The sequence below is a fragment of the Mus caroli genome, unplaced genomic scaffold (genome assembly GCF_978045245.1).
Source record: "Mus caroli unplaced genomic scaffold, Mus_caroli_1 scaffold_5, whole genome shotgun sequence".
Taxonomy (NCBI): domain Eukaryota; kingdom Metazoa; phylum Chordata; class Mammalia; order Rodentia; family Muridae; genus Mus; species Mus caroli.
The window spans coordinates 108,997,993-109,025,309 of NW_028227260.1; the positions used below are offsets into that span (position 1 = coordinate 108,997,993).

At 38.7% G+C, this 27,317-nt stretch overlaps 1 pseudogene; it reads left to right on the forward strand.

The window, feature by feature from the left end:
* The first annotated feature begins 4,795 nt into the window (after nucleotides 1–4,795).
* LOC110287165 (synaptophysin-like protein 1) lies at nucleotides 4,796–9,576 on the forward strand (annotated as a pseudogene).
* Nucleotides 9,577–27,317: the final 17,741 nt, after the last annotated feature.

Here is a 27,317-nt window from a genome sequence, read left to right on the forward strand (position 1 = left end):
GAGACACTGTGTTCACACAGCTTCTTGTAGAAATCTTTAATCCCAATCTGGAGTTTCTACCCTGCCTTTGATCATTCAGTTCCCAGATAAAAGACACATTTTTTTTTTCTTATTTAGAATAAGCCTTAGTCAGCACTAGAGCTGGGCTGTTATCTACCCTCTTTGCTATTAGAATCTATTTTTTTTTATCAATAACCCCAAATTATTATTTACTACTTCCTATGTTTCATCTGGGCTGCTCTTAACTTCAATTGGCCAGTCCTCAGGGCCACATTTTCATGACTCACCCCACCCATGTTGGCTTCCCCTTCCTCCTCCAGCTTCTTCCTTTTTCTTCTCTTAACTCTTCTTCTCCAACTAGGTCATTGCAATCTCACCTACCTCTAATCCCTCCAGTAATTGATTGTAACCATATAAAATAACCATAATCTGAGTCTCATTTATTTGTAAAATAATCTGGGATAACTTAAATTGGCTGTACTACATTTTGGTGCCCAAGCCATCATGAGGGGAGATGGACAATGAACACAGGGTCAGGAGAAACAGCCACTATCTGCTGTACATCACTGTGGAGGTAGCCATACAAGCAGTTAGAGAAGAGTAGATTAGGGTTTACACCCTAGTAATTGTCAAAGCCAAGTAAAATAACCATAGTCTGAGTCTCATTTATTTGTAAGCCAGTCCCTGGCTTGTAAGTCAGGGATAATCTTAACTTGGTTGTACTACACGGCCATTCTTTGCTTTAATCACAGGTCCAATGACTAGTAAAAAAGTTTGTCTTCAGAGTCCCAGCCTGGATAGCTAAAGATTGAAATTTGCCACCTAAGCAGTTTTTGGATCATTCATTTTATTGCTACCTAAGCGCAGAAGGGTGCCAGCTTAGTTAAACTACAGCAAAGACTGGCAAATGCACAAAGCCCTTCTTGTGCAAATTTATTCCATGAAGACTTAATTTAATTCAAAAATTATTGATAGCCCTCTTTATATCTGTCTACATTCTTTGGCATACCAGAGGATCTGGCAAGCTCTGTACTTCACAGATGGGCTTTACTTTAAGAAAACCTAATGAAAGAAGTAAGAACCCTCTGAAAGTATAAAAAACAAATCAGAGAATAGCATGCACCTCTTTGGGGAATTATAGTATTGTGGGATTACATGAAAGTCCAAGATTATCTTTGGGTACCTTGTAAAACCTCAAGCATTCTCCCATTCTTTCCTCTTTTACTTACTCCTTAAATATTCAGCTACTAAGACATGTAGAATCTCAGGGAGAAGCATTCATACAACCTTGGGAGGTAAAAGGTGGGGGACCCTCTAGAATGTACCAGAGACCTGAGAGGTAAGAGACTCTCAGGGCTCAAAGGGGAGGGCATTAGATGAAATGCCCTACAGTGGGGAGATCTTGTAGAGTCCACCTCCAGTAGAAAGGCAGGACATCAAGTGGAGGGATTTGGTTGTCATACTATAGTCAAAAACTCTGACGCAGAATTATTCCTGTCTGAAAGAACTGCAGGAACAAAACTAGAGAAAAGACTGAGGGAAAGGAGGTTCAGTAACAGGCCCAAATTGGGATCCATCTCTAGGGGAGGCCTCAAGGCCTGACAGACACTGTTACTGATGCTATGGCATGTTTACACCATAGCATGACTGCCCTCCAGAAGGTCCAACAAGAAGCTGAAAGAGTAAGATCCAGATATTTACACGAAACAATTGGACAGTAGCTGGTGAACCCTGTGCTTGAATTAGGGAAAAGCTGGAAGAAGCTGAAGAGAAGGGTGACATTATAGGAAGACCAGCAGTCTCAACTAACCTCTCCCCGACCTGACCCTCAGGATCTCTCAGATACCAACCAGACAGCATACACCAGCTGATATGAAGCCCCCTGAAGCCCCCAGCACATATACAGAGGGCTTCTGGGTCTGGACTCAGTGAGAGAAGATGCACCTAACCCTCAAGAGACTTGAGGCTCCAGGGAATGGGGAGGTCTGGTGGAGTGGGGGTCTGGGGACATCCTCTTGGGGGCAGGGCTGGGGGGGAGGAGTAGGATATGGAACAGTCAGAGGGTGGATCTGGATGAGGATAAAGTCTGGACTGGAAACAAAAGATTAAAGAATAAATTTAAAAAAAACACACACAAGTGATCTTGAAAATGCCTGATGTATATGCTTTATCAAACTTTGGTTTATAGAATCACTTAAAAGTGCTACCACAGGGAAAATAATTGTTCTGCCCACTGGGAAGAAACAACTCCCTTTCCAGTGACTCATATGCACTCAGCCACACATATCTTGCCTAATACAAAGGATGAATGGGAATATCATGGTCATTCCAATCTCTCCAAAGGTTTTGTTTTTCTAGTCAATGTCATTTACTTGCCTTTGTCAGAGAAGAGTTAGATCCCAGAGACCAATGAATGCACAAACAAGCGACATTGCTAAGAAAAGGCCTGTGGATACACATGTTGGCTCTCTCTACCTCGACCAAGTTTTTATCCAAACCACAAAAGAGCCAGTGGATTTTTGTTACCTCATTGTCTCCATAAAATTAAATCCAAGGGCAGTTTATTTTAAAAAGGGAGAGAAGGAGGAAAGGCTTCTTGAGTACTTCTTAAGAGATGGCTGGCTATCTGGACACTAGATAAGATAGCAGTGATTTTGCCTGTTTCTCAAAAAAGCAACCAAATAATATAGCCTGCTTGAGTTCCCCCAGAAAAAGACAAGCTCAGTCTCTTCTCAATGTGTATGACAGTCCATTATATATCCAGGTGAATTAAATAAGGTAACACAAAATGAGATAATTTCCATAAATGATATCGGAATAGTTTAACATTACTGTTAAAATTAATATGTTTATATCCGTGCACTATACCATCAATAGCCCAAACTAACCTGAGTTCTATTCCTAGTACAAGAGGCTGTGATTCACACCTTCTGTCACTCTATCTTTAGGGGATCCTTTGTTCTCTATGGGAACCCCTATGAATGTGTACATAACTCCCCTGCACATAAACAATACACATAAGTAATTATAAAGTTAAATAACACAAAACTCTAAAGTATTAAAATTGAGGCTTGAGACCAGAAGAATGGCTGAGGAATGAAAAGCAGAGGATCTGACTTTCTAGCAACCACATTGGTGGCTCGCAACTGCCTTTAACTCTAGCTTCAGAAGACCGAATAATCTCCTCTTTCTTCCACTGACATTTGCACACACTTAGCATACACTCTATTTATGTATGTGAAATGAAAAACTATTAAAAATTAATGCTAGATGTTAAAAAAGGAGAAAATAGAAAACTTATTCAATCCATGATAGTAATATTTAATTAAAGGTCGAAGTTCCATTACAAAGGAAAAAACAGGCAGCATTATGTAATAAATCAATATATCTAAAGTGCATTAAAAACTCAGGAAACCAGTTAATTGACAATATAGAGAATTTTATTTCATACCTTGGATTCCTAGATGCATTTTAAGACACATTGAGGGTTTTTAGAAGTTTCCATAAGTTTCCTAGGTGGTGATTGAAGAATATGGAGAATCACTGCATAAGCTGAAGCACCATCAGAATATTAACACGGGAAATGGTGCATTCTTGCCAACAATAAGTGAAGTGCAAATTAAAATGTTGATGCCATGTTACATTATACCTCTAAAAGTAGTGACAATAAAGGAGCAATATTAAAACCAGTGATGAGACTTTTGGGAAAATTGAAACATTTATACATTTCTAGTGGCATTGTAAATGATTTCAGCCAATTTGATGAACACTCTGGCAGGTTTTAGAAAGAGCCATAAAAATGTTCATACCTTTTCACTAAATAATCTCATACTTTGGCACTTGTTTTAAAGCTATAACTCAGGAGAAGGAAAGCAATATGTGCTGTTTATTATAATGGAAATCTTATAATGGAAATCTGGATATAACCGCAATAGGGGATATAGGGATGCTATAAACTTAGGGCATTTAAAAATTAATAGAATTACATGAAACCAATAGAAATGATTAATATAAAAATAATGTGATATATAAGAAAGTGTATTCAAAATATTAAATTAAATAGATTATATGAGTTTATGTAAGAAGATCTAATATGAGGATGCAGATGTAGTTAAGTGGTAGAGTATTTGAATAGTGTGCACAAGGTCCTAGGTTCCATCCTCAGCAACATGCACACACACACAAGGAAGGGAGGGAAGGAGGGGGACACACACACAAACACACATTGAGAGAGAGAGAGAGAGAGAGAGAGAGAGAGAGAGAGAGAGAGAGAGAGAGAGGGAGAGAGAGAGAGAGAGAGAGAGAGAGAGAGAGACTATGAATCCCTAGGAGATACAGTTCACCAAGATACCTCTATTATGAAGTCCCATATTGAAAAGAATTCTTGTCAGTTGAGTAGGATTAAAAATGTTAGAAATAATAAACCAAATGTAATGAAAAAAGACAGATTTAGAGTTAAAGAAATATACACATATATAATCTCTGATGCATGTTTTCATGTTAACATTTCACAAAGGTAACAGAAGGGGATCTGTGAAGTTGGAATAGCCATGAGAATCACATATCTGGCTAAAAGTAAAATATAGAGGCTTGATGCAGAGACATAGCTCAATAGTTAATAGCAGTTGGTGCTCTTACAGAGAACTCAAGTTTGTTTATATGTAAAAGTACTAATTGTAAGCACTACTTAGGGGCAAGACTATTATTTGCATCACTTTAGCAAGGTACTTAAAGGAAAACGAATTATACACAATCCAAAATTGTTAAATGCTTCTTGACAAATATAAACATAAAAATGGCTGTGGTCAACATCAAGTATGTACTTACTCTTTTTTTCTGTTTTTTATTATTTATTTATTTTAATCTCATATTTTTATTAGATATTTTCTTCATTTACATTTCATATGCTATCCCCAAAGCCCCCTATACCCTCTCCCCGCCCTGCTCCCCAACCCACCCACTCCTGCTTTCTGGCCCTGGCATTCCCCTGAACTGGGTCATATAATCTTTGAAAGACTAAGGGCCTCTCCTCCCATTGATGGCCAACTGGGCCATCCTCTGCTACTTATGCAGCTAGAGACACAAGCTCTGGGGGGTACTGGTTAGTTACTCTTAACATTAAGTCCAAAGTGAGAGTGAATAAAAAAGAATATAGTATGGATATATGACTAGGGCCTTTTGGTATACTACAACCAGATCACATGGGAGAAGCTGAGGTTAGTTTACAGGAAGTATTTAAACTGTTTTCAAGAAACATACTTGAGGGAACCAGGATCCAGGAAAGGGTTAACTAGGCAGAGTCAGGAACCAGGGAAACTGACTCTGGACCAGCATGGAGGTGTGTATCTCCTGTACTATGTGTGCAGCAGCAAACATTTTTTTTTCAGCCTTTGGATCAATGGGGAAATGTAAATGAACTCTGGGTTAGCCAACCATCCCACTGTCACTATGGAGAGGTTTCAGGGTGCCAGCACATGAGGGCACTTCCATAAAGACAGGTAAAGCAGCCACTGCCATGGTCTGGATCCAATCTGAGCCTAACTAGTGATACTCTTATCTTGTGTCATGCAGTATGCCTAAGGATGTGGCACTCGTACCACTAGGGAGATGTGGAAGACTTCCTCACAGGCCATTAGGCCACACCCAGAGGCTGCAGAACCTACATATACTGATAGAGGTTGGAGTAGTACTGCTTTGTAAGTATTATTGTGTCTTATTTTTCCATTTCATTTTTTTGAGAAATTTATATACAAGTACTGTACTTATATAAGTGCACCCTATACTTTCCTGTCTTTTCTTCAACCCTTTTTTGTGTCCTTTCCACTCCCTCTTAAATTCATGACTTCCTTTTTCTTTAATATTGTTGCATATATATATACACATATATACATACATATATATACACATATATACATATATGTACATATATATTTCTGAGTCCATTTAATGTTGTTCCTAGGCATAAGTGTTTAGTGGTTAAGTGCTGACCACTTGGGAATGGATAACCAACGAGGAGTCTTGTCCCTGGAGAAGATTGCTTCTCTCATAGCAGCTGTTAATTACCTGTAGCTCTTCATTAAGGGGTAGGACCTTGTAAAAGTTTTTTTTTTTTCCTTTTTGAGACTGGTTTTTATTATTGTAGACCAAACTGGTTTTGAACCTACAGAGATTCATCTGTCTCTCTTTCTCTCTCCCTAATTCTGGTATTAAAGTCATGTACTACCATGCCTGACATTAATTCTTTTTATATGGAAAAAGCAAGTGAGTAATTGCCGATTCTTCCAGGTCATGTGCTCTAACTGGGGCTATCACCTATAAAAGGGCAAAACAAGATTCTTGAGAAATATTGTTATTTCCCTTTCAGTGAAAAAGACAACATTCTCAGTGTTAAAGAAATGAGATACGAATGGGATACTGAAGAGATTAAACTGTATAGTCCTGAACCTAAAATAAAAAAATATCACTATGAAAACGAGTTATTTTATCTTTACATGTATTTTCTCTTCATTGGTCTACTGAGACAGCCCAGAGGCAACACTGAATCTATTAGCAGTGAGCAGCCTTAGTACTCTGATTTTAGCTTTGTAATATTTCATAAAAAGAAACCAAGGCTCTTGGAAAAATGGTTGGTTCATGGTTGAAGGCAAGAAATGAACAAGATGCATCTGAAACATCTTAATATCCTACATGTTGGGATTCTCCTAGTCATTTGATTTCTGTCAAAATGACTCAGGAGTCAACTTAAAGAAAAGCCACTGGAAGAAAGTATACATTTAAGTATAATAATTATAAAAAAATCAATAGATTGAAATGCATTATATGATTCAATTAATAACTTTGCAATGCCTTTTAAAAATAACTCAGTTCCTAACACTCCTCTATCTACAAACCCACAAGCCTAGTTGAGGAATGAAGGCTCATGAGCCCTCTCTGTGTGAGGCACTTGTCCTGGGTAAGTGTAGTTACCATTTGTCATCTCAGAAACCTTTCTTTATAGCAAATGGAGACCAGCACAGAAAACCACAACTGGGCACAATGCAAAGATCAAGAGATTGTGGGTAGCCCAGTCCTAATGGCTACATCTAGACCACAGTTACTGCAGGGAACATTACAGGAGATGGGATGAAAAGACTGTAAGTTCCAGAATACCTGGAAGTGCACTGTGAACCGGTCTCTCCTAGAAACAGCTGTATAAACATGATCAGAAGAACATACATATCAGTGAGCATTTTTAAAAGTTTTGTGGAAATCTCAGAGGGTACCACCTCTAGACAAAGAGCTGTACGTAACTATTGACTGCTGGAAGAAGGAGAATTAGCCTTTTCCAAGGATGAGCCACGCTTGTTGATTGTCCAATGCAGACAGCTCAGTTGTGAAACTATATACACAAGAACAAAAGCAGACTTATCAAGGTATCTATCTATCTATCTATCTATCTATCTATCTATCTATCTATCTATCTATCTATCTATCTATCTATCTATCTATCTATGAGGGGATTGAGGAGGAAGGGGAGAGAAAAATTTGATACAATTCTATTTCAATAGAAACATATTAAAATAATATTTTAAAATAACTGATGACTTTCCAAGGATGGTAGGGTATAGAAATATAGAAGTCCTTTTACTCTAGCAGCTTTCTATTTTACTGTATAATATGAAAGAATTTTAAAAAGAAAATAATTTCCCTTATTATATCTCTGATAATTTCTTCATCTAAAAATGTACTAAGATAAATGGAGGGATAGAGGGGGGGAAGAATAAAATATTTTAGGAATCTGGAAATTGACAATAGGCTAGTAGAATATTGGTAAGATTTTATTTAGGAAAATAGCTCTCTCTATCCCAATAAGACTTGTAAGCTTTGAAGCATTTTCCTATCATTTCCACTCCCTATCTCTTTATCTCCATGGCAGCCAGTCTTGGAAACAAACAACTCGAATCCTCATTAAAGCACCTCAGCATCTTAGCAGCCACCTCATAAGTTCAGATAGTATGGAAGATCATTTTAAACCTTATTTCCAAAGAACTGTGGTGATTTGATATGTCTGATGGTTTCCTGGAAGGATCTAGGTTTTGCAGGCTGTCTTGATTGCATCTAGCACATAGATGAGCTGGTATAAAAAGACTTTTCCTGCTCTTTTTCCTCCTTTCCCACAGAGGATTGTCTGCCTTCCAGATTAACCTCAACCCACTCAAGGTCCGCTCCACCTCATCAAGGTCCATGGGTGATTTGCTTCTGTCTTTGCTTTTGCTGCCTGTGGTGGATTTAAGGGCAAAATAGAAACTCAAGTGAATTGTCACCTGTTGTGTCCGGCCAGCAGATCACAGCCTGGGTTCTAGCCTGGAAAGGCATTTTGGAAACCTGGAAGAGAAGAGGGGCTAGGCAGCGAGAGAAAAGAATGAAGCTAAGACAAGATTCTGATCAAAGCTCAATTTTACTATTTCCAGACACTCAGTTATAAAGGAAGGGGGAGGGAACCCGATTTCCCGCCAAGTAACTCAGGGTCCAGTAGCAGGACAAACACGTGTGTGCCTCCTCCAAGCAGCAAAGGCAGGGTCCAGCAGTAGGCGTGGCAGGACGAATGAGCAGGAAGCTCCACCCTTGAGCAAGCAGGTTCAAGCAGATGGGTTAAGGGAGACCACAGTCACCAATGGAGGAGTTAGAGAAAGGACCCAAGGAGCTGAAGGGGTTTGCAATCCCATAGGAGGAACAATGATATCAATCAATCAGACCCCTCCACACCCCAGAACTCCCAGAAACTAAACCACTGACCAAAGAATATGCGTGGAGGGACTCATGGATCCAGCTGCACATGTAGCAGAAGATGGCCTTATCTGGCATCAACGGGAAAGGAGGGCTTTGGTTCCTGTGAAGGTTCAATGCCCCAGTGTACGGGAATATGAGGGTGAAGAGATGGGAATGTGAGGATAGATGGGGGAACACCTTCATAGAAGCTCTGGGAGGAGGGACAGGATAAGGGATTTCCAGGGGACAAATTGGGAAAGGAGATAACATTTGAAATGTAAATAAATTAAAAAAAGATGTTTACGGCTTCTATTGGTTATTCATTCAGGTTGAATCAGGCATCATTTCATGTACCTCTAAGTGTCAATGTGTGTGAGGTGACCTGGAAAAACCATGGCCTTATAGATAATTACTCTCCTGTACAGTTCAAAGTTACAATCGCAGTCTTGGTGTTCTTGTACCATACTGCTGTCCTACGTTGGTTAAACAAAACTTTACAGGGATAGTTATAAACTCCCCAAGACTGGCTTTACTATTACTCTTGTTGCTACTTTTCTGTGGTTGGCTAAAGCTCTTACAGATATTAAAATAGCTACCAGGTACAATATTGTTAAGGAACTTGAGCCTTGTAACTCAGGAATGTCATGTCTATTTGTCATTGTGACGAGTATTGGATTCCTAAAAGTATCTGTGGTCTTTGCCTTTTGGAATATGATACTATGGGGATGAAATGCTTGGTTTGTGTACAAAGAGACCTTCTTACATAGTCCATCAAATATGCCAACTTCCCACAGCCAAGAAGGTGTACCACTCAATTCTGGGATATAATTAAAGGGAGAAATACTCTGTATGAAATGTTTCCTATACTATATCTTGTTGCCAACATCTTGAGAAACATTATTGTTCCTAATAAAAAGTAATGGCCTTTTCAGCAAATTGGTGCATATAAAAAATTGCTGCCTTTTTGCATAAATGAGCTTTGTCTAGAAATTTAAGATGTAAATGTATTTTTACGTGTACCTTTGAAAAGCAGGAGCCTGTTATGATGCTTATTTTTTAAATATTTATTCATTATGTATTTTCCTCAATTACATTTCCAATGCTATCCCAAAAGTCCCACATACTCTCCCCCCCCCCCCACTTCCCTATCCACCCATTCCAACTTTTTGGCCCTGGCATTCCCCTGTACTGGGGCATATAAAATTTGTGTGTCCAATGGGCCTCTCTTTCCAGTGATGGCCAACTAGGCCATCTTTTGATACATATGCAGCTATAGCCAAGAGCTCCGGGGTACTGGTTAGTTCATAATGTGGTTGCACCTATAGGGTTGCAGATCCCTTTAGCTCCTTGGGTACTTTCTCTAGCTCCTCCATTGGGAGCCCTGTGATCCATCCAATAGCTGACTGTGAGCATCCACTTCTGTGTTTGCTAGGCCTCTGCATAGTCTCACAAGACACAGCTATATCAGGTCCTTTCAGCAAAATCTTGCTAGTGTATGCACTGGTGTCAGAGTTTGGAAGCTGATTATGGGGTGGATCACTGGATATGGCAGTCTCTAGATGGTCCACTCTTTCGTCACAGCTCCAAACTTTGTATCTGTAACTCCTTCCATAGGTGTTTTATTCCCAATTCTAAGAAGAGGCACAGTGTCCACACTTTGGTCTTCATTCTTCTTGAGTTTCCTGCGTTTAGCAAATTGTATCTTATATTTTGGGTATCCAAAGTTTTGGGCTAATATCCACTTATCAGTGAGTACATATTGTGTGAGTTCCTTTGTGATTGTGTTACCTCACTCAAGATGATGCCCTCCAGGTCCATACATTTGCCTAGGAATTTCATAAATTCATTGTTTTTAATAGCTGAGTAGTACTCCATTGTGTAAATGTACCACATTTTCTGTATCCATTACTCTGTTGAGGGACATCTGGGTTCTTTCCAGCTTCTGGCTATTATAAATAAGGCTGCTATGAACATAGTGGAACATGTGTCCTTCTTACCTGTTGGGACATCTTCTCGATATATGCCCAGGAGAGGTATTGCTGGATCCTCTAGTAGTACTATGTCCAAATTTCTAAGGAACCGCCAGACTGAATTCCAGAGTGGTTGTACAAGCTTGCAATCCCACCAACAATGGAGGAGTGTTCCTCTTTCTCCACATCCTTGCCAGCATCTGCTGTCACCTGAATTTTTGATCTTAGCCATTCTGACTGGTGTGAGGTGGAATCTCAGGGTTGTTTTGATTTGCATTTCCCTGATGATTGAGGATGTTGAACATTTTTTCAGGTGCTTCTCTGCCATTCGATATTCCTCAGGTGAGAATTCTTTGTTCAGTTCTGAGCCCCATTTTTTAATGGGGTTATTTGATTTTCTGGAGTCCACCTTCTTGAGTTCTTTATATATATTGGATATTAGTCCCCTATGTGATTTAAGATAGGTAAAAATCCTTTCCCAATCTGTTGGTGGTCTTTTTGTCTTATTGATAGTCTTTTGCCTTGCAGAAGCTTTGCAGTTTCATGAGGTCCCATTTGTCAATTCTCAATCTTACTGTGGAAGCCATTGCTGTTTTATTCAGGAATTTTCCCCCTGTGCCCATATCTTCAAGACTTTTCCCCACTTTATCCTCTATAAGTTTCAGTGTCTCTGGTTTTATGTGAAGCTCCTTGATCCACTTAGATTTGACCTTAGTACAAGGAGATAGGAATGGATCAATTCGCATTCTTCTACATGATAACAACCAGTTGTGCCAGCACCATTTGTTGAAAATGCTGTCTTTCTTCCACTGGATGGTTTTATCTCCCTTGTTGAAGATCAAGTGACCATAGGTGTTTGGGTTCATTTCTGCGTCTTCAATTTTATTCCATTGGTCTACTTGTCTGTCACTATACCAATACCATGCAGTTTTTATCACAATTGCTCTGTAGTAAAGCTTTCGGTCAGGCATGGTGATTCCACCAGAGGTTCTTTTATCCTTGAGAAGAGTTTTTGCTATCCATTTTTTTTTTGTTATTCCATATGAATTTGCAGATTGCTCTTTCTAATTCGTTGAAGAATTGATTTGGAATTTTGATGGGGATTGCATTGAATCTGTAGATTGCTTTTGGCAAGATAGCCATTTTTACACAATCCATGAGCATGGGAGATCTTTCCATCTTCTGAGATCTTCTTTAATTTCTTTCTTCAGAGATTTGAAGTTTTTATCATACAGATCTTTCACTTCCTTAGTTAGAGTCACACCAAGGGATTTTATATTATTTGTGACTATTGAGAAGGGTGTTGTTTACCTAATTTCTTTCTCAGCCTGTTTATCTTTTATGTAGAGAAAGGCCATTTACTTGTTTGAGTTAATTTTATATCCAGCTATTTCATTGAAGCTGTTTATCAGGCTTAGGAGTTCTCTGGTGGAATTTTTAGGGTCACTTATATTTACTATCATATCATCGCAAAAAGTGATAGTTTGACTTCATCTTTTCCAATTTGTATCCCCTTGATCTCCTTTTGTTGTCTAATTGCTCTGGTTAGGACTTCAGGTACAATGTTGAATAGGTATGGAGAGAGTGCACAGCCTTGTCTAGTCCCTGATTTTAGTGGGATTGCTTCCAGCTTCTCACCATTTACTTTGATGTTGGCTACTGGTTTGCTATAGATTGCTTTTATCATGGTTAGGTATGGGCCTTGAATTCCTGATCTTTACAAGACTTTTATCATGAATGGGTGTTGGATCTTGTTGAATGCTTTTTCCACATCTAACGAGATGATCATGTGGTTTTTGTCTTTCAGTTCGTTTATACAATGGATTACGTTGATGGATTTCCCTATATTAAACCATCCCTGCATCCCTGGAATAAAACCTACTTGGTCAGGATGGATGATTGCTTAAATGTTTTCTTGGATTCGGTTAGCGAGAATTTTATTGAGGATTTTTGCATCTATATTCATAAGCGAAATTGGCCTGAAGTTCTCTATCTTTGTTGGATCTTTCTGTCGTTTAGGTATCAGAGTAATTGTGGCTTCATAGAATGAGTTGGGTAGAGTTCCTTCTACTTCTATTTTGTGGAATATTTTGTGCAGAACTGGAATTAGATCTTCTTTGAATGTCTGGTAGAACTCTGCACTAAAACCATCTGGTCCTGTGCTTTTTTTGGCTGGGAGACTATTAATGACTGCTTCTATTTCTTTAGGGGATATGGGACTGTTTAGATCGTTAACTTGATCCTGATTTAACTTTGGTACCTGGTATCTGTCTAGAAATTTGCCCATTTCGTCCAAGTTTTCGAGTTTTGTTGAGTATAGCCTTTTGCAGAAGGATCTGATGGTGTTTTGGATTTCTTCAGGATCTGTTGTTATGTCTTCCTTTTCATTTATGATTTTGTTAATTAGGATGTTTTCCCTGTGCCCTCTAGTGAGTCTAGCTAAGGGTTTATCTATCTTGTTGATTTTCTCATAGAACCAACTCCGAGTTTGGTTAATTCTTTGAATAGTTCTTCTTGTTTCCACGTGGTTGATTTCACCCCTGATTTTGATTATTTCCTGCCATCTACTCCTCTTGGGTGAATTGTCTTCCCTTTTTTCTAGGGCTTTTAGGTGTGTTGTCAGGCTGCTAGTGTGTGCTCTCTCTAGTTTCTTTTTGGAGGCACTCAGAGCTATGAGTTTTCCTCTTAGAAATGCTTTCATTGGGTCCCATAGGTTTGGGTATGTTGTGGCTACATTTTCATTAAACTCTAAAAAGTCTTTAATTTCTTTCTTTATTCCTTCCTTGACCAAGGTATCATTGATAAGTGTGTTGTTCAGTTTCCATGTGAATGTTGGCTTTCCATTATTTATGTTGTTATTGAAGATCACCCTTAGTCCATGGTGGTCTGATAGTATGCATGGGACAATTTCAATATTTTTGTATCTGTTGAGGCCTGTTTTGTGACCAATTATATGCTCAATTTTGGAAAAGGTCCCTTGAGGTGCTGAGAAGAAGGTATATCTTTTTGTTTTAGGATAAAATGTTCTGTAGATATCTATTAAGTCCATTTGTTTCATAACTTCTGTTAGTTTCACTGTGTCCCTGTTTAGTTTCTGTTTCCATGATCTGTACATTGATGAAAGTGGTGTGTTGAAGTCTCCCACTATTATTGTGTGAGGTGCAATGTGTGCTTTGAGCTTTACTAAATTGTCTTTAATGAATGTGGCTGCCCTTGCATTTGGAGCATAGATATTCAGAATTGAGAGTTCCTTTTGGAGGATTTTACCTTTGATGAGTATGAAGTGTCCCTCCTTGTCTTTTTTGATAACTTTGGGTTGGAAGTCGATCTTATTCGATGTTAGAATGGCTACTCCAGCTTGTTTCTTCAGGCCATTTGCTTGGAAAATTGTTTTCCAGCCTTTCACTCTGAGGTAGTGTCTGTCTTTTTCTCTGAGATGGGTTTCCTGTAAGCAGCAGAATGTTGGGTCCTGTTTGTGTAGCCAGTCTGTTTGTCTATGTCTTTTTATTGGGGAATTGAGTCTACTGATATTAAGAGATATTAAGGAAAAGTAATTGTTGCTTCCTTTTATTTTTGTTGTTAGAGTTGCCATTCTGTTCTTGTGGCTGTCTTGTATTTGTTTTGTTGAGGAATTACGTTCTTGCTTTTTCTAGGTCGTGATTGCCATCCTTGTATTGTTTTTTTCTGTTATTTTCCTTTGAAGGGCTGTATTCGTGGACAGATAATGGGTGAATTTGGTTTTGTCGTGGAATACTTTGGTTTCTCCATCTATGGTAATTGAGAGTTTGGCCGGGTATAGTAGCCTGGGCTGGCATTTGTGTTCTCTTAATGTCTGTATAACATCTGTCCAGGCTCTTCTGGCTTTCATAGTCTCTGGTGAAACGTCTGGTGTAATTTTGATTGGCCTGCCTTTATATGTTTCTTGACCTTTCTCCCTTACTGCTTTTAATATTCTGTCTTTATTTAGTGCCTTTGTTGTTCTGATTATCATGTTTCAGGAGGAATTTCTTTTCTGGTCCAGTCCATTTGGAGTTCTGTAGGCTTCTTGTATGTTCATGGGCATCTCTTTCTTTAGGTTTGGGAAGTTTTCTTCTATTATTTTGTTGAAGATATTTGCTGGCCCTTTAAGTTGAAAATTTTCATTCTCATCAACTCCTATTATTCGTAGGTTTGGTCTTCTCATTGTGTCCTGTATTTCCTGGATGTTTTGAGTTATGATCCTTTTGCATTTTGTATTTTCTTTGATTGTTGTGCCCAAGTTCTCTATGGAATCTTCTGCCCCTAGATTCTCTCTTCCATCTCTTGTATTCTGTTGCTGATGCTCACGTCTATGGTTCCAGATTTCTTTCCTAGGGTTTCTATCTCCAGCATTGCCTCACGTTGGGTTTTCTTTATTGTGTCTACTTCCCTTTTTAGGTCTAGTATAGTTTTGTTCATTTCCATCACCTGTTTGGATGTGTTTTCCTGTTTTTCTTTGAGGACTTCTACCTGTTTGGTTGTGTTTTCCTGTTTTTCTTTGAGAACTTGTAACTCTTTAGCAATGTTCTCCTGTATTTCTTTAAGTGAGTTATTAAAGTCCTTCTTGATGTCCTCTACCATCATCATGAGATATGCTTTTAAATCCGGGTCTAGCTTTTCGGTTGAGTTGGGATGCCCAGGACTAGGTGGGGTGGGAGTGCTGCATTCGGATGATGGTGAGTGGTCTTGATTTCTGTTAGTAGGATTCTTGCATTTGCCTTATGCTATCTGGTAATCTCTGGGGTTGTGCAGAATACACTCGGTGGGGTCCCGGAACCAAGATGTCTGCTGCAGATGCTCAGGTAAAGCGCTCCTGGGCTGGTCGGATCCCTATCCTCTGGCCGGATTCCTATCCTCTGGCTGGGAAAGTGGCCAGCTGTCTGGGGCCTGTGCAGAATACACTTGGCGGTACCCTGAGGAACCAAGATGTCTGCTGCGGATGCTCAGGTAAAGTGCTCCCTCTCAGCTTGGATCCCTTTCCTCTGGCTGGGAAGGTGGGCAGATGTCTGTGGCCTGTGCATAATACACTTGGTGGGGTCCTGGTACCAAGATGTCTGCTGCCGATGCTCAGGCAAAGCGTTCCCGGGCCGGTCGGATCCCTAACCTCTGGCCAGGAAAGTGGCCAGCTGTCTGGGGCCCGAAAAGGGGGCTGCCTTAGAAGCTCTGTGGCTTCCCCTGTCCCAGAAGCTTTTAGTTTCTGTATTCCGTACTCTCACCTGTGCAGAATACACTCGGCGGTGTCCTGGAACCAGGATGTCTGCTGCAGATGCTCAGGCAAAGCGCTCCCTCTCACTCATACCCCATGATGCTTATTTTTAAGTGAACATAATTTCACTAAGTTGCCCTCTAAAGAATTTACATCTTAAACATTAACATAAAACTTCATTCAGGAACATTTATGTCATATCATAATATAGGAAGAATGTATATGGAATATACCCTACTGTCTGATGGTACACATTATATTCCTGTGAACTGAATTGTTTAAGAAAACCTTGATTGCATAAATCATATTTAGAAATAATCTAAACTTTACATCTCAAATATTGTTCATGCTAAACATTTTTGAATTGCAAAGACTGAGAATATAATTTGGTTTTGGTTTGCTTCTTTTTAAAGATTTAAAATATTTTCTGGTTTGGTTTGTGTTTTTTTATTAGATATTTTCTTTATTTACATTTCAAATATTATCCCATTTCCCAATTTCCCCCCTGAAAATCCCCTATCCCATCCCCCTCCTCCTGTTCACCAACCCACTCACTCCTGCTTTCCGGCTCTGGCATTATCTAGTAATGGGACATAGAACCTACACAAGACCAAGAGCTTCTCCTCCCATTGATGACAGACTAGGCCATCCTCTGCTACATATGCAGCTGGAGCGATGTATCCCTTTATGTGTACTCTTTAGTTGGTGGTTTAGTCCCAGGGAGCTCTGGGGGAACTGGCTGGTTCATATTGTTGTTCCTCCTAGGGGGCTGCAAACTCCTTCAGCTCCTTGGGTCCTTTCTCTACCTCCTTTATTGGGGTCCCTGTGCTCCATCTAATAGATGACTGTGAGCATCCACTTCTGTATTAGTCAGGCACTGGCAGAACCTCTCAGGAGACAGCTATATCAGGCTTCTGTTACCAAGCTCTTGTTGGCATCTGCAATAGTGTCTGGATTTGGTGGTTGCTTATGGGGATGATACCCCAGGTGGAGCAGTTTCTGGATGGTCATTCCTTCAGTCTCTGCTCTGAACTTTGTCTCTGTAACTCCTTCCATGGGTATTTTGTTTGCCTTCTAAGAAGGATCAGAGTGTCCACACTTTGGTCTTCCTTCTTCTTGAATTACATGTGTTTTGAAAATCATATCTTGGACATTCTGAGCTTCTGGGCTATTATCCACTTATCAGTGATTGCATATCATGTGTGTTCTTTTGTGATTGGGTTACCTCACTTAGGATGATATCCTCCAGATCCATGCATTTGCCTAAGAATTTCATGAACTCATTGTTTTTAATAGCTGAGAAGTACTCCATTGTGTAAATGTAGCACATTTTCTGTATCCATTCCTCTGTTGAGGGACATCTGGGTTCTTTCCAGCTTCTGACTATTATAAACAAGGCTGCTATGAACATAGTGGAGCATGTGTCATTATTATATGTTGGAGCATCTTCTGGGTATATGTCCAGGAGTAGTATTAGTGGGTCCTCAGGTAGTACTATGTCCAATTTTCTGAGGAACCACCAGACTGATTTCCAGAGTAGTTGTACCTGTTTGCAATCCCACCAGCAATGGAGGAGTGTTCTTCTTTCTCCATATCCTTGAAAGCATCTGCTGTCACCTGAGTTTTTCATCTTACCCATTCTGACTGGTGTGAGGTGGAATCTCAGGGTTGATTTGATTTGAATTTCCCTGATGACTAAGGATGTTGAAAATTTTTTCAGGTGCTTCCCAGCCATTTGGAATTCCTCAGTTGAGAATTCTTTTGTTTATCTCTGTACCCCATTTTTAAATAGAGTTATTTGGTTTTCTGGAGTACAACTTCTTGAGTTCTTTGTATATAGTGGATATTAGCCCCCCTATCAGATTTAGGATTTGTAAAGATCTTTTTACCAATCTGTTGGTGGCCTTTGGTCTTATTGACAGTGTCCTTTGCCTTACAGAAGCTTTGCAATTTTATGAGTTCCCATTTGTCCATTCTTGATCTTACAGTACAAACCATTGCTCTTCTGTTCAGGAATTTTTCCCCTGTGCCCATATCTTCGAGGCTTTCCCCCACTTTCTCTTCTATAAGTTTCAGTGTCTCAGGTTTTATGTGGAGTTCCTTGATCCACTTAGACTTGAGCTTTGTACAAGGAAATAAGAATGGATCAATTCGCATCCTTCTACATGATAACAACCAGTTGTGCCAGCACCATTTGTTGAAAATGCTGTCTTTTTCTCACTGGATGATTTTAGCTCCTTTGTCAAAGATCAAGTGACCATAGGTGTGTGGGTTCATTTCTGGGTCTTCAGTTCTATTCCATTCATTTACCTGTCTGTCGATGTACCAGTACCATGCAGTTATTATTACAATTGCTCTGTAGTACAGCTTAAGGTCAGGGATGGTGATTCCACCAGAGGTTCTTTTATTCTTGAGAAGAATTTTTGCTATCCTAGTTTTTTTGTTATTCCAGATGAATTTGCAGATTGCTCTTTCTAATTCGTTGAAGAATTGAGTTGGAATTTTGATGGGGATTGCATTGAATCTGTAGATTTATTTCAGTAAGATGGCCATTTTTTCTATATTAACCCTACCAATCCATGAGCATGGGAGTTCTTCCCATCTTCTGAGATTGTCTTTGATTTCCTTCTTCAAAGACTTGAAATTCTTATCATACAGATTTTTCACTTAGAGTCACACCAAGGTATTTTATATTATATGTGACTATTGTGAAGGGTTTTGTTTCCCTAATTTCTTTCTCAGTCTGTTTATCCTTTGTTTAGAGAAAGGGCATTGATTTGTTTGAGGCTTTTTTTTATGGAGCTATTTCGCTGAAGTTGTTTATAAGGTTTAGGAGTTCTCTGGTGGAATTTTTGGGGATATATGCATATATATATATATATGTACATATTATCATATCATCTGCAAATAGTGATATTTTGACTTCTTCCTTTCCAATTTGTATCCTCTTGATCTCCTTTTGTTGTCTAATTGCTTTAGCTAGGACTTCAAGTACAATGTTGAATAGGTAGGGAGAAAGTGGGCAGCCTTGTCTAGTCCCTGATTTTAGTGGGATTGCTTCCAGCTTCTCACCATTTACTTTGATGTTGGCTACTGGTTTGCTGTATATTGCTTTTATTATGTTTAGGTATGGGCCTTGAATTCCTGATCTTTCCAAGACTTTCATCATGAATGGGTGTTGGATTTTGTCAAATACTTTCTCAGCATCTAATGAGATGATCATGTGGTTTCTGTCGTTGAGTTTGTCTATATAGTGGATTACATTGATGGATTTCTGTATATTGAACCATCCCTGTGTTCTTGCGATGAAACCTACTTGATCATGAAGAATGATTGTTTTGATGTGTTCTTGGATTTCACTTTGAGATAATTGTATTGAGTATTTTTGCATCGATATTCATAAGGGAAATTGGTCTGAAGTATTCTTTATTTGTTGGTCTTTGTGTGGTTTAGATATCAGAGTAATTGTGGCTACATAGAATGAATTGGGTAGAGTACCTTCTGTTTCTCTTTTATGGAATAGTTTGAGGAGTATTGGACGTAGATCTTGTTTGAAGGTATCATAATACTCTGCACTAAACCCATCTTTTCCTGGGCTTGCTTTGGTTGGGAGACTATTAATGACTCTTTCTATTTGTTTAGGGGATATGGGATTGTTTAGACCTTAATATGATCCTGATTTAACTTTGCTACCAGGTATCTGCCTAGAAAATTGTCCATTTCATCCAGGTTTTACAGTTTTGTTGGGTATATACTTCTGTAGTAGGATATGATGATTCTTTTTACATTTCCTCAGATCCTGTTGTAATGTGTTCCTTTTCATTTCTGATTTTGTTAATTAGGATACTGTCCCTATGTCCACTGTCCCTATGTCCTCTAGTTGGTCTGGCTAATGGTTTATCTATTTTGTTGGTTTTCTCAAAGAACCAGCTCCTGGTTTGGTTGATTCTTTGTATAGCTCTTTTTGTTTCCACTTGGTTGATTTAAGCCCTAAGTTTCATTATTTCCTGCCATCTACTCCTCTTGGGTGTATTTTCTTCTTTTGTTCTAGAGCTTTTAGGTGTGCTGTCAAGCTGTTCCTGTATGCTCTCTCCAGTATCTTTTTGGAGGCACTCAAAGCTATGAGGTTTCCTCTTAAGACTGCTTTCACTGTGTCCCATAAGTTTGGGTATATTGTGGTTTCATTTTCATTAAACTCTTAAAAGTTTTTAATTTCTTTCTTTATTTCTTCCTTGACCACATTCTCATTGAGTAGAGTGTTGTTCAGCTTCCATGTGTATGTGGGCTTCCTATCATTTATGTTGTTATTGAAGATCAGCCTTTGTCTGTGGTGATCTGATAGGCTTCACTGGATTATTTCAATATTTTCATATCTGTTGAGGGCTGTTTTGTGACGATTATATGGTCAGTTTTGTAGAAGGTACCATGAAGTGCTGAGAAGGTTTATCTTTTTGTTTTTGATTTTCTAAATGACCTTATATACTTATTCGATGTGCTATAATTGTCTTAGAAGGAAGGATTTGAAATTTGTAACACATGTGTAGAGTTAACTTTGCATCTCTGTTGCATGAGGTATATTTATTTCTTCTGCTGACTTCTTAAGCTTGTAAAGTGCAAGGCTACTATAATGGTTTTATATATGTGGGTATGTGGCAATTTTCAATTGTTGTTGTTGGCTATTTTGTTCATACCCAGAGGGAAAAAAAAAAACAAAAAACCTTACTTCTTTTCTTTTCCCTGATTTTAGTGGGACTGCTTCAAGTTTTTCTCCATTTCCCTCTCAGAGGCAGTGGGGTGTGGGTTGTAGTGAAGAACTCAGGGAAGAGGGATCTGGAAGGGGGAAACTTTTGGAATATAAATACATAAAATAATTTAATAAAAATGTGATATTGTCATAAAAAACCTACTTATTTTTTCAGACCCTGTGTAGATGCCTCAGACCCTCTGAGTCCCTTTTTTTCTGCATGGAATGGGTCTCTGGTCACAGGTGGGTAAAGAGTCGGCAAATGACAGACAGACCAACACACGAGATTGTGTAGAATCTGAATGTAATTTGTCAAATTGAGCATCAAACTTTTTATAGAGAAGAAAATAGGGAAGTTAGGTGACACATCAGCAAGGTACAAATGAGGTTACTGGATGCTTAATGACTCTTACACAAAACAGAGGAATGTAAACACAAAGGCTGGCAGGAACTGGGCAAGAAAACAACTGAGACAAAGTCAGCCCTATCTAAGGTTGGCTATAGACTTAGGAGCCAGGTGTGAGGTCTTTACACTCCTAGTGCAAGGACTTTCACATCCAAGTCATGGTTCTAATTAGGGAGTTCAGTTCTAGCTAACCATCTCATGAATAATGCAATACTCTAAAACCACAGCCCAATCTACTTCCTAAACCATTGTAAATCCTGAATATGGGAGCATCTTGGCTTTTATTCTAAGTGACAGTGTAATACCAGAGGCAATTCTGAATGTCACTGAATAGGCAACATTCTTACTGAATTCCAAGCCCATAGTCAACTCAAGGACTTTCTAGGACATTGGAACATTGCCGAAGGCTTAGCTATGTCAGAATTCAATCTTAAAAGGCACTTATAATAAGATAATAAAATAGAGTATGTGGATCCATACACCAGACTAACCCAGGAATAGGGTATGAGTATACTGGTTAATGAGAATGCCAAAGCTCCAGGAGGTGAGTTTCCGTGAAACTCTTTGCCTCGTGAGTGCTTCCTGGCCTCTCGGCCTGCCAAGCAGACTTCACTGGGGTGTGCGTGGCATGTAGAGAGTTCCTAAAAATTAACATTTACTTTTGCTTTTGAAACATTAAACATTTAATCAATGAAGATGGTTCTTTTAAGTTTAATATTGATATTGTGGACACAAATGTTTGTATTAAAGCACATATTGCAATATTGTCTTATTTTTTCCATTTTTATTAGATATTTTCTTTATTTACATTTCAAATGTTATCCTGAAAGTCCCCTATATCCTCCCCCCCATCCTGCTCCCCAACCCACCCACACCAACCTCCTGGCCCAGGCATTCCCCTGTACTGGGGCATATCTTCTCAAGACCAAGTGCCTCTCCTCCCATTGATGGCCGACTACATATGCAACTAGAGACACAGTTCTGTGGGGGTACTGGTTAGTTCATATTGTTGATCCTCCTATAGGGTTGCAGACCCCTTTAGGTCCTTGGTTACTTTCTCTAGCTCCTTCTTTAGGTGCCCTGTGATCCATCCAATAGCTGACTGTGAGCATCCACTTCTGTATATGCCAGGCACTGTAATATTGCCTTAATTTTTGCTTTATTCATGACAGAGTTTCTGTTTGAGAATGTATGATTAATAACCAAACAATAAAGAAGTTAAAATAATTTTTAAAAAAAGACTTTTTCTTTGACATTGTTGTTTTAAAATTTTTTCTGAAATAATAGATAACAGATGGGGTAATTAGTTGGCTGCCCAGGAATATTAAGGGAAAAGATATGATGAAGAGACATGTATTAGAAATTTCCAAAGTTTGAACTTATTCCTGATAATATACAATATACATATTTTGGTTTTACCCAACATAAACATAAAAAAGTGCTATACTGTTTACTTTCAGGTGGCACTCATTCTCTGTGCTAAAAGGAAGTGAAGGCTAAGGCATAGTTATTACTGCTAAGTGTTCAAAGAATGCCTTAACATGCCCTGCCCCCAGACACATACACATGCACACATATACACTTGAGAAAGACTGAAACTTATTTTATTAATATAACTTCTAATAATTAATTGACAACTCAAGAAACTTTAGTGCAATAAGAATTCAGCATTACCTGAAGAAGGAAAGAAAAAAAAAAGGTAAACAATGTTGATAACTGTAAGATTCTGTAAGTACACTAAAAATCACAGAATCACACACATTATACTTGTTTATTATATAGCATACAAACTATCTTAAAAAATAAAATTTCATCCAACAAGTGAAAGTAAAATGATCAAACATGGTTATTTTATTATTGATAACTAGCTGGAATAGTAATATAAAAGTGAAAACCTGAACTTGAGCAGGACATTGTTCCACCAGGAAATACCGACCTTTATGTTGAATTGTACCATGACTATGCAATCAGCAACATGCATATCATGGAGAATATATCATGAACACTTTAGCACACAGAGTGTAAGGAACAGAACTAGAACACCTGAAGATTAATATATATTTACAAAAGAAACTCAGTTTTTTCTTTTAAATATTTATTTATACTTATTTTATGCATTTGTCTACATATTTGTATATGCTCCCTATGCATGTCTGATAACAGTGGAGTTACAGGTGTTGTGAGACTCTGTATAGGTTCTAGGAATTGAAAACCTATCCAGTGGAAGAGCAGCAAGTTCTTTTAACCACTGAGCCAACTCTCTATCCCCATAGTGAATCTTTAAGAAAAATGATTGATGCCAAATTTTATATTGCCTAACAATTCACTTTTAGATAATAACATCATAAGAATGGCAGAAAATGATTACTATGAAGTTCAGGATAGTAATCATGTATGAAGAGAGAAAGAAGGGGGAGCTATATTTGAGATTAAGCATTTGAAAACATATTTGAGGTGAATGAGCAATCTTAATTCAGTATAGCATTCAAGATTACTATTTGTATAATAATTTACTAGGCTTTATATTTTGTATGGCTATCCTTTTTCTCTGTCTTAAATCTTTAAAGAAGGTTTAAAACTGGCCCAGATAATGCTAATAGTTGGAAAGAATCATAATAAAAATAGCGGCCATCAGGGGAATGTCAGGGCCAAGAATCGGGAGTGGGTGGGTAGGGGAGCAAGGCGGCGGGAGGGTATAGGGAACTTTCGGGATAGCATTTGAAATGTATATATATAAAAATCTAATAAAAAACAAAAAACAAAAGAAAACAAAACAAAACAAAAAATAGAGTCCATAAACACATTACTTCAAGAAACAGTAAAAATGGTGAGAAAGGATAATGATTTGGACCTTATTTTCCATCCCATAAGGGAAGAATCCTTAAAGAAATCATTTCACACTCTATCTAGAATGTAGTATTTCAATGGACTTCTTTAAGTGGGCCACTGTACACCAAGGATATCTATCTTGTAGCCATTGAATAACTGTCTAAAAATATTTATTTGAGTCACGGCCTATAGTCATTTTTCAAAAACCATAAACAATGGGACTTTTATTTGAAAATGCCATTCAGGATCCTTGATGCAGGATTTCAACCATTTTAAAACTCAAGGGAGTTCCTGATGTCAGCTCTTATAAACAATGTTTAATTTAATTTGTGTGTGTGTGTGTGTGTGTGTGTGTGTGTGTAGTATACAGGGAACACTAATGCTAGCTCTCTCTTTTCACCACTGGAGTCCTAAGGATTGAACTTGGGTCATCCAGCTTGGCACATGTGCCTTTCCCCATTGATCCATCTTCCTAGCCTATGACCACAGTTCTTTTAGCTCTCTGATAAGCTCTTTACTCAACCGTGACTTAGCATATGCTTTTTCATACTTTTCTCAGACGGGATCCCCTTTTAATTGTCTTCTTGCCTCTACTTATCTCGCTTTGGTATATATTGCTTCATTTTTTCCCTGCAGTCTGAGAAAGAACAGGACCTGCTGCCTCTCTTAAACCTAGCCCTTTATCTCTGTGGCCATTTCCATAGTCTGCTGGGCAGCCCAGCTTTGCTTCATTGACACAGATGAATCCTAAGTTAATCCAGGAGTTTGGAAGATTCTTTTGCATGGCCACTGACACTGGAGATAGATATAAGGGAGATGTTGGTTTAAGAAAATGATGAGTTAAGGAGTTTGCAGCCCTCTAGGAGGAACAACAATTTGAACTAACCAGTAAACCCAGAGCTGCCTGGGAGGAAACCACCAATCAAAGAAAACAGATGGTGGGACTCATGGCTCTAGCTGCATATGTAGCAGAGGATGGTCTATTCGCTCAACAATGGGAGGAGAGGCCCTTGGTCCTGTGAAGGTTCTTTGCCCCAGTATAGGAGAATGCCTGGGTCAGGAAGCAGAAATGGATGGGTTGGGGACCAGGGGAAGGGGAGAGAGGGTAGGAGATTTTTGGAGGGGAAACTAGGAAAGGGAATAACATTTGAAATGTAAATAAAGAAAATATCTAATAAAAATATACAGAAGAAAAAAAAAGAAAATGATGAGTTACATTTTGGATGTGATCTACTTGGAAGAGTGGGGAAACTGCTCTAATGAAAGTCCATGGCCTGTGGCCTTTCTGTTATTAACCTACCACTTTTGTGGTAGATTTTTTTTTGGTGTTTAAAATATTTATTGTTCACTTAGTGAGTGGAAATTAATAAACTGAGTGATGAAAATGTGGATGAGTGATGTGTGTGATATGATCCTTGCCGTCAAGGAACTAAAAGCATCTATTTTAATATGAATAGTATTATACATACAATACAGTAAATAAAAGTAAGGATAGATGAGTGTCAGGATCTGTATGAAGAAACAGAATGAAGGATGGTTGGTAAAAAGGGAACAAACACTTGGAAGTCATTCATTTGGGAAGTTCTGGAGTACATATATAAAACTAGAGAAAGCCATAGTTTAATGAGCATTAGGTCTGATAATTCAGCCTTGGAATTGTCTATCTTCTTACAGTCACTGTCTAAATTGTACCAAAATTAATTCTCATGTAAATTTTTAGGAATCTAACAATATGCTTTAAATTTGGTCCTAGCAACATCACTTAGAACTGAAACTTGGACATAGTACTACCAGAAGATCCAGCAATACCTCTCCTGGTCATATACCCAGAAGATGTTCCAACTTGTAATAATGACACATGCTCCACTATGTTCATAGCAGCCTTATTTATAATAGCCAGGAGCTGAAAAGAACCCAGATGTTCCTCTACAGAGGAATGGATACAGAAAATGTGGCACATTTACACTACTCAGCTATTAAAAACAATGAATTCATGAAATTCTTAGGCAAATGCATGGATCTGGAGGATATCATCCTGAGTGAGGTAACCCAATCACAAAAAAACACATATGGTATGCACTCACTGATAAGTGGATATTAGCCCAGAAACTTAGAATACCCAAGATACAATTAGCAAAACACATGAAACTCAAGAAGGAAGACCAAAGTGTGGATATTTTGTTCCTTCTTAGAATGGAGAACAAAATACCCATGGAAGTAGTTACAGAGACAAAGTTCAGAGCTGAGAAGGAAGGAATGACCATCCAGAGACTGCCGGACTTGGGAATCCATCCCATAAACAACCACCAAACCCAGACACTAGGCAGATACCAACAAGAACCTGATGACAGGAGCCTGATATAGCTGTCTCTTGTGATGCTCTGCCAGTGACTGGCAAATACAGAAGTGGATGCTCATAATCATCCATTGGACAGAGCACAAGGTTCCCAATGAAGGAGCCAGAGAAAGTACCCAGGGAGCTGAATGGGTCTGAAGCCCCATAGGAGGAACATCAATATGAACTAACCAGTACCCCTAGAGGTCATTGGAACTATACCACCAATCAAAGAAACACATGGTGGAACTTGTGGCTCTAGCTGCATATGTAGCAGAGGATGGCCCAGTCTGTCATCAATGGGAGGAGAGGCCCTTGGTCCTGTGAAGGCTCTATTCCCCAGTATAGTGGAATGCCAGGACCAGGAATGGGAGTAGGTGGTTTGGGGAGCCGGGGGATAGGAGGGTGTAGGGGAATTTTGGAGGGGAAACTAGGAAAGGGGACAACACTTGAAATGTAAATAAAGGGAATATCTTTTAAAAAAATGAAAACAGAACTGCTTGACTTGATGAAATGTTTGATTTTCTTTCCTTCATTTTGGAATAGATAATATTTTTAAAGAACAACCAAAAACAGCATCAAAGGCACCGAAGATTTAGTAACATTCATGGCAGGCACTGTTTCCCTGAATGCAACTTCTATTGAGCATCTACAAAATGTAATTGACAGATTGTAATTAATACATTACACTCATTTGAAATTTCTCAGAAAAATAATTTAAATGTCTCTTATCCTTTACTTATTATTGAGAGGATGTGACAAATAAGGGACACTGGCAAGTCTTTCAGTCACCAAAAGGAGGATTGATCTTGGTTGTCTTAACAGTAACAGAACAATGATAATTTGGGCAAATGATCTTCAAATGCAGATATGGATTTTAGGCAAGTGACGTTTAGTCAGTCAGTAAGTAGCCATGTGCTACGCTTTATGGTCGAGTCAGCTGGACAAGTTGAGAGGCTTAAAAGTCACTCATGAGGCAAAAGAGTTTCAAGGAAGCTCCTCTCCTGGAGTCTAGCATTCCCTACTCATACAGTAATTTTTCACTCCCGCGTTCCATTCCC